Source organism: Hylobates moloch, unplaced genomic scaffold, assembly GCF_009828535.3.
Source record: "Hylobates moloch isolate HMO894 unplaced genomic scaffold, HMol_V3 SCAFFOLD_1, whole genome shotgun sequence".
Taxonomy (NCBI): Eukaryota; Metazoa; Chordata; class Mammalia; order Primates; family Hylobatidae; genus Hylobates; species Hylobates moloch.
Genome location: NW_026652276.1, coordinates 103,820,585 through 103,829,120, shown reverse-complemented (window position 1 = coordinate 103,829,120; position 8,536 = coordinate 103,820,585).

Genomic DNA, 8,536 nt, shown 5'->3' with positions numbered 1-8,536 from the left:
CTGAGATTACGCTTGGCCAATGTAGGTTCTATTTTCTATCTAGAAGCCTGGGGCCTGGCTTCCTCTAGGACTCATGGGAAAACCTGTGGAGGAGTGGGAGTAGGGAGGCCAGTCAACAGCAGATGTTCTTTTGAAGGTCCCTGCCAGCATCTTGTTGCAACAGTGGTCTCGCACACACCCCCATAAGCCCGCTGTGCCCTCCACCACCCCCAGCTGTCGCTTCTGTGGCCCACACCCTCTTGACCTGAAGCCAAGCACATCCCTTCCCTTCCCCAGGACTGCCAAAGCATTGGAGCTCTGGAGCCAATCCAGCCCCCTGCTGCCCAGTGTGTCTGGGCCTGGCACCTCTCCCAGACTATGGGCACAGGTTAGCTGGCTGCCAGGCAAGCTAGGGACACTGTTCCAGCTTTCCCTTCTTCCCTGGAAAATCTGGCTGAAGATGGTCTGATGTGGCCTGGCAGAGGGAACAGCCACACCCCGTTCCAGTTGTCCCGGCTTCAACTTTGGGTGCCCCGCAGAATGGGCATTGATGGTGCCCCACTTGACAGAGGAAAAGTAAGGACGTAAGTGCTAGAGGAACTTGCCCAGAGATGACAAGTGACAGGGGGAGTCTTCCTGACTCCTGGTCTAGCCTGCAGGGTGAGTCAGTGGGGTGGGTCACGGGTATGCCCCCAGAGCCCAGTGTCTGGCCCCGTGGGGAGAGGGCAGGAAAGGGAGGCTCAGCTCCTGCCCTCTGAGAGCCCTGGTGTCATGCCAAGCATCACTCATTGAGACGCATATTAAATAGTAGCATGAAAAATGAATAAAGAAATAAATGTGGCCAGGCACAGTGGCTCATGCCTGTAATCCAGCACTTTGGGAGGCTGAGGAGGGAGGATTGCTTGAGGCCAGGAGTTTAACACCAGCCTGGACTCCATCTCTAAAAAAAAAAAAAAAAAAAAAAAAGAAAAGAAAGAATGTGTGCCTTTAACCTTTAACTTCTTTTTTTTTTTTTTTTTGGAGGCTGAGTCCCTTTCTGTCACCCAGTGCAGTGGTGCAATCCAGGCTCACTACAACCTCCAACTCCCATGTTCAAGTGATTTTTCTGCCTCAGCTTCTTGAGTAGCTGGGATTACAGGCACCCGCTACCACGCCCAGCTAATTTTTGTATTTGTAGTAGAGATGGGGCATCACCATGTTGGCCAGGCTGGTCTTGAACTCCTGACCTCAAATGATCTACCTGCCTTGGCCTCCCAAAGTGCTGGGATTACAGGTGTGAGCCACTGTACCCGGCTTTTATTATTATTATTTTGAGATGGGATCTCACTCTGTTGTCCAGGCTGGAGTCCAGTGGCACAAATCTCAGCTCTCTGCAACCTCTGCCTCCCAGGTTCAAGCAATCCTCCCTCCTCAGCCTCCTGAGTAGCTGGGACTACAGGCATGAGCCACCACTCCTGGCTAATTTCTGTATTTTGGTAGAGATGGGGTTTCGTCATGTTGCCCAGGCTGGTCTCGAACTCCTGGACTCAAGCGATCTACTCGCCTCCTGATGTGCTGGGATTACAGGCATGAGCCACTGCACCCGGCCTTGCCCTTCACTTTAAACTCTGTTTTTCTGCTAAGTCTTTTCCTCATTTAATCATTCATTCATTCATTCATTCATCAAACATTAAATGGGAAGCCATGCTCTGCGGCCACTGTTCTGCACTCAAGATATTCCCACTGCAGTAGGGGAGACAGACATCGTTTTAGTAGGTGAGGGAACCAGAGTGGCTTCCCAGAGGTGGTGACATTCGAACAGGATGTTGCAGTGGGATTGCAGCAGGGAGTGGATAAAGGAAGGATGCTGGGGCAGGGGTGGGGGTGGGGAGCTCTCTAAAATGGAGCACTCTACCGGGAGCACCTCAGGAGCCTGCTGTGGCACTCGGGTGGGCATGGGTGGACATAGGTGGAGGATAAGTCCAAGGAGGGAGGAGGCCTTGGATGCTAAACTATTGTGCAGACAAGGGAAGCCCATTGAGGGCCAGATTATCATTCCATTTATTTAGAGACCGAGTTTCACTCTTGTCACCCAGGCTGGAGTAAAATGGCACAATCTTGGCTCACTGCAACTTCCGGCTCCTGGGTTCAAGCAATTCTCCTGCCTCAGCCTCCCAGATAGCTGGGATTACAGGCATGTGCCACCATACCCGGCTAATTTTTTGTATTTTTAGTAGAGATGGGGTTTCTCCACCTTGGCCAGGCTGGTCTCGAACTCCTAACCTCAGGTGATCCACCCACCTCGGCCTCCCAAAGTTCTGGGATTGCAGGCATGAGCTACCATACCCAGCCTTCATTCCTTTATTTAAAAAGTATTGGCCGGGCACGGTGGCTCATGCCTGTAATCCCAGCACTTTGGGAGGCGGAGGCGGGCGGATCACGAGATCGAGACCATCCTGGCTAACACAGTGAAACCCCGTCTCTACTAAAAATACAAAAAAAAAAAAGAAAAAAAGAAAATTAGCCGGGTGTGGTGGCAGGCTGAGGCAGGAGAATGTCGTGAACCCGGGAGGCAGAGCTTGCAGTGAGCGGAGATCGCGCCACTGCACTCCAGCCTGGGCGAAAGAGCGAGACTCCATCTCAAAAAAAAAAAAAAAAAAAAAAAAAAGCATTTATTAGGCTGAATGTGGTGGTGGCTCACGCCAGTAATCCCAGTACTTTGGGAGGCCGAGGCAGGAGGATTACTTGAGGCCAGAAGTTCAAGATCAACCTGGGCAACACAGGGAGACCCTGTCTCTAAAGAAAAATATTTTTCTAAAAATTAGCTGAGCATCGCGGTGCACACCTGTACTCCCAGCTACTTAGGAGGCTGAGGTGGGAGGACTGCTTGAGCCCAGGAGTTTGAGCCTTCAGTGAGCCATGATTGTGCCACTCTACTCCAGCCTGGGCAACAGAATGAGACCCTGTCCAAAAATATATACAAATAAAAAAGTATTTATTGAGCAACTACTATATGCCCGCTATTCTAGATGTTGGGAATATGGCAGAAAACAAGATGTACAAGCCTTTGCCCCCATGGAGTCTGTGGTCTAGTAAAGATGCCAAACACACAAATAAATAACATATATAATGCTGATGATATGCTACAAGGAAAGACAGGGTAGGAACTACTTACTGGGTTTGAGTGAGGAATTCCAGTTTTATTGGTACAGTTCAAGTTTTTTCTTCTTCTACCTTTTTTTTTTTTTTTTTTGAGATGGAGTTTTGCTCTTGTTGCCCAGGGTGGAGTGAAATGGCACGATCTCGGCTCGCTGCAACCTCCGCCTCCAGAGTTCAAGCGATTCTCCTGCCTCAGCCTCCCTAGTAGCTGGGATTACAGGCATGTGCCACCATGCCTGGCTGATTCTGTATTTTTGGTAGAGATGGGGTTTCTCCATGTTGGTCAGGCTGGTCTCGAATTCCCGACCTCAGGTGATCCACCCGCCTCGACCTCCCAAAGTGCTAGAATGAGCCACTGCGCCTGGCCTTTTTCTTCTTTTTTTAAAAGACAGGGTCTTGCTGTGTTGCCCAGCCTGGAGTGCAGTGGCATGATCATGGCTCACTGCAGCCTGGAACTCCTGGGCTCAAGTGATCCTCTTGCCTCAGCCTCCCAAGTAGCTGGGACTACAGGTGCACACTACCACACCTGGCTAATTTTTATTATTTTTTGCAGAGACAGGGTCTTGATATGTTCCCAGGCTGGTCTTGAATGCCTGGGCTCAAGTGATCCATCTGCCGCAGCCCCCTGAGTAGTTGAGACTCCAGGCAAGTGCCGCTGCGCCCAGCTTCAATTCTAGACGATTTGGTCAGGGAGGCCCTTGCTGAGAAGGTGGTATTTGAGTAAATCTCTGAAGGAGGTGAGGGAGTGAGCCATGTAGGTATCTGGGGAAGAGCATTCTGGGCAGAGGGAACAGCAAGTGCAACAACTATGAGGAAGGAGCCTGCCTGGCGTGAATGACAAACAGCAAGGAGGCGAGGAGGCCTGGAGTAGAGGAGGTAAGAGAATGCGCTCGAAGGAAGTGAGGCCAGGCCAGGCACAGTGGCTCACACCTGTAATCCCAGCACTTGGGGAGGCCCCAGTGGACGGATCACTTGCGGCCAGGAGTTCGAGTTCCAGACCAGCAACATGGCAAAACTCTGTCTCTACTAAAAATACAAAAATTAGCCAGGTGTGGTGGCGTGTGCCTGTAATCCCAGCTACTTGGGAGGCTGAGGTAGGAGAATCGCTTGAACCCGGGAGGCGGAGGTTGCAGTGAGCCGAGATCCTGCCACTGCACTCCAGCCTGGTGACAGAGTGAGACTCCATCTCAAAAAAAAAAAAAAGCTGGGGAGCTGGCTTACACCTGTAATCCCAGCACATTGGGAGGCTGAGGTGGGCGGATCACTTGAGGTCAGGAGTTCGAGATCAGCCTGGCCAACATGATGAAACCCCATCTCTATTAAAAATACAAAAAACTAGCCGAGTGTGGTGGCAGGTTCCTGTAGTCCCAGCTACTTGGGAAGCTGAGGCAGGAGAATCGCTTGAACCAGGAGGCGGAGGTTGCACTGAGCCAAAATCGTGACACTGCACTACAGCCTAGGAGACACAGCGAGCCTCCGTCTCAAAACAAGCAAGCAAGCAAGCAAACAAACAAACAAGCAAGCAAGCAAGCACGGGGCAAAGGCGGGGCATTTGGGAACTCCCAGAGCTCCCGGGCACAGTTTGGTGTTTCCATCCCATAGGCTGGGAGGGTTGGGGTGAGCCCAGGCCCAGGCCCACTGCATCCCTGATGTTGAGCGCTGCTGCCACCTTCTGGGCAGGGCCGGTATTGCCTTGCCTTGCCTTGTACCTGTGTGGGTGGTTGGCACGAAGACAGTCACCACCTGTCCTCCAGAACCTCCAGGACTTGTAGGAGAGGTGCAGTGACAGTGACAGGATAACAATGAGGAGGCCCAGGGGCTGCTGGGGTCTGGAGGAGGAAGCTTTTGTAGGATTCAGGAACAGACTTGTTCCTGGAGCATGGTTGTGGGGGCTGGGGAAAGGGAAGGGTGGCTGACCCAGGCTGCATGGCTGTGTATGTATGTGTGTGTGTCTGTGTATCTGTGTGTGTGTCTGTGTCTGTGTATCTGTGTGTGTGTATGTCTGTGTCTGTGTATCTGTGTATGTCTGTGTGTGTATGTGTATCTGTGTGTGTGTGTGTGTATCTGTGTGTCTGTGTATCTGTGTGTGTGTCTGTGTATCTGTGTATATCTGTGTGTGTATGTGTGTGTCTGTGTATCTGTGTATGTCTGTGTGTGTGTGTATCTGTGTGTGACTGTGTGTGTGTGTTCTGTTTGTGTATCTGTGTGTGTGTCTGTGTCTGTGTATCTGTGTTTGTCTGTGTGTGTTTGTGTATGTCTGTGTATCTGTGTGTGTGTCTGTGTGTCTGTGTTCTGTTTGTGTATCTGTGTGTGTGTCTGTGTGTCTGTGTTCTGTTTGTGTATCTGTGTGTGTGTCTGTGTCTGTGTATCTGTGTGTGTGTCTGTGTGTGTTTGTGTGTATGTCTGTGTATCTGTGTGTGTGTCTGTGTGTGTGTGTAGTTGAGATTCTCTTGTTGTTGCTTTCTTGGGTCTGGCAGGCTTATTCCCTGTTTCTCCTCTTCTGGGAAGCCTGGCCCTGGTCCATTTTTTTTTCTTTTTGTAATTTAATTTAAAAAAATTACAGGGTCCAAAAAAAAAGAAAGAAAAAAAATTACAGGGTCTTGCTATGTTGCCTAGGCTTGTCTTGAACTCCTGGGCTCAAGCCATCCTCCTGCCTCAGCCTCCCAAAGGGCTGGGATTACTGCGTTTGGTGCCCTGGCCTGTGCTTTGTACAAAGCACTGGCCACGGAGTGAGTTGCCTGCCTCCTTTAACCCTTACTGTGACTCTGTTAGGGAGGCCCTCTACTAGCTCCATGTCACAGATGAGGACACTGAGGCTCCTAGAGGTGCATATAAAGTCAAAAGTCTTGGGTGGCAGTGCTTAAATTGCCCAGTCCTGCCAATCCCTGGTGTTTTGATCACCATGCCTAGCCCCGCAGCCCACCTGGTAGCTCTCTCTCCCCGTCCCAGTTCACCATTAGCTGGGAACCATCTCCTGGCTCAACCCCAGGCCTGGGCTCAGCCATCCTGGGGGAGCAGGAGAGGAGGAGGATGTGGGCGGCAGGGGAAGGAGTCCTGGTACTTAGTGTGTGACATTTGCATAGTGCTTTGGGTTGAAATTCACTATATGCCTGAATGTAAATTTCTTTCCTCTTTTTCTCAATGAGATTAAAAAAAATTTTGTCCCAAATTCTAATTTAAACTTTTAGAGATACAGATGAATAATAAACTCCCTACTTATAATATTTAGTTAAATATTTAAAATTTAGACTTTAAAAATCCCATATTTTATTTAATTTTCTTTTTTTTTTTTTTTTTTGAGATGGAGTCTCGCTCTTGTCACCCAGGCTGGAGTGCAATGGCACAATCTCGGCTCACTGCAACCTCTGCCTCCCGGGTTCAAGCGATTCTCCTGCCTCAGCCTCCTGAGTAGTTGGGATTACAGGCATGAACCACCATGCCTGGCTAATTTTGTATTTTTTTAGTAGATACAGGGTTTCTCCATGTTGGTCAGGCTGGTCTCGAACTCCTGACCTCAGGTGATCTGCCCGCCTCGGCCTCCCAAAGTGCTGGGATTACAGGTGTGAGCCACTGCGCCTGGCGTTATTTTAATTTTTTTGTTTTGAGATGGAGTCTTGCTCTGTCTCCCAGGCTGGAGTGAAGTGGTGCGATCTTGGCTCACTGTAACCTCTGCCTCCCAGGTTCAAGTGACCCTCTCACCTCAGCCTCCAGAGTACCTGGGATTACAGGCGTGCACCGCTGCGCCCGGCTAATTTTTTGTATTTTTAGTAGAGATGGGGTTTCACCATGTTGGTCAGGCAGATATCAAACTCCTGACCTCAACTGATCTGCCCACCTCGGCCTCCCGAAGTGCTGGGATTACAGGTGTTAGCCACTGCGCCTGGCCTAAAATCTTGTATTTTAAAGAATAATTATATTCAGAAATATTGCTTTTCCACTCTTGTGGTTTGTGAAAGTTTATGCAAACTCTTTATTTGCATTTCTGCCTGCCATGATCATTGTCATTGTTAGGTGTCATCCCCTAGTGCCTCTTTCAAGTTCCCTAGTTTTCTCAAACACATCATCTTCGCTTTTGCTTGGAAACACAGCACTTTTTTATTTTTCTATTTTTTTTTTTGTTTTGCTAACTCCTACTTGTGTGATACAGCACTTTTTGAGCCCTTAATTGATGCTGTCGCTGAAAATATCACTCCAAGTCATGAGAGTGATTAGGTTGGTTGTTTTTCATCTAAATGGTAGGTGAATATTTGTAATCTCCTCAGGGTAACCAGAGAATTATGTAAAATAGTAATTGGGCTGGGTGCAGTGGCTCACACCTGTAATCCCAGAACTTTGGGAGGCCAAGGCGGGCGAATCACTTGGGGTCAGGAGTTCAAGACCAGCCTGGCCAACGTGGTGAAACCGTGTCTCTACCAAAAATACAAAAAATTAGTCAGGTATGCTGGCGGGAGCCTGTAGTCCCAGTTACTTCGGAGGCTGAGGCGGGAGAATCGCTTGAACCTGGGAGATGGAGGTTGCAGTGAGCTGAGATGGAACCACTGCACACCAGCCTGGGAAACAGAGTAAGACTCTGTCTCTAACATCACATCACATCACATCACATCACATCACATCACATCACATCACATCACAACACATCACAACACAACACAACATAACATATAAAATAAAATAAAAATAAAATAAAATAAAGGAAAAAAATAAAATAAAATAGCAATCGCCTGTTCCCTCCTCATTTCCTCTCTCTGCTTAATTCTTCTCCACAGTACTTTTTACCATCTGATACGCTTGTTAATTTGTTTATGGTCTATGTCCCCTCACTGGAATGTGAGCTCCATGAGCTCAAGGAACTTTGTCTGTCTTGATTTATGTCTGCCACTTGGAAACATACTTTGAACACAGTAGGTGCTCAGTAAATATTTGTGGGCTGAATGAATGACTGTAAAGCTCTTAGAAAGATCTGCTAGTCTGACTGGGAGCCATGGTGCACGCCTGTCATCCCAGCACTTTGGGAGGCCAAGGCAGCAGATCACTTGAGCTCAGGAGTTCGTGACCAACCTGGACAACATGGTGAAAAGTTGTCTCTACTAAAAATACAAAAATTAGCTGGGCGTGGTGGTGCCCGCCTGTAATCCCAGCTACTTGGGAGGTTAAGGGATTAGAATCGCTTGAACCCAGGAGGCGGAGTTTGCAGTGAGCCGAGGTTGTGCCACTGCACTCCTGCCTGGGCAATAGAGTGAGACCCTGTGTCAAAAAAAAAAAAAAAAAAAAAAGGAAAGGGACCTGGGCGTGGTAGCTTTCACCTGTAATCCCAGCACTTTGGGAGGCAAAGGCAGGAGGATCGCTTGAACCCAGGAGTTTGAGACCAGCCTGGGCAATATAGCAAGACCCTGTCTCTACAAAAAAAAAAAAAAAAAAA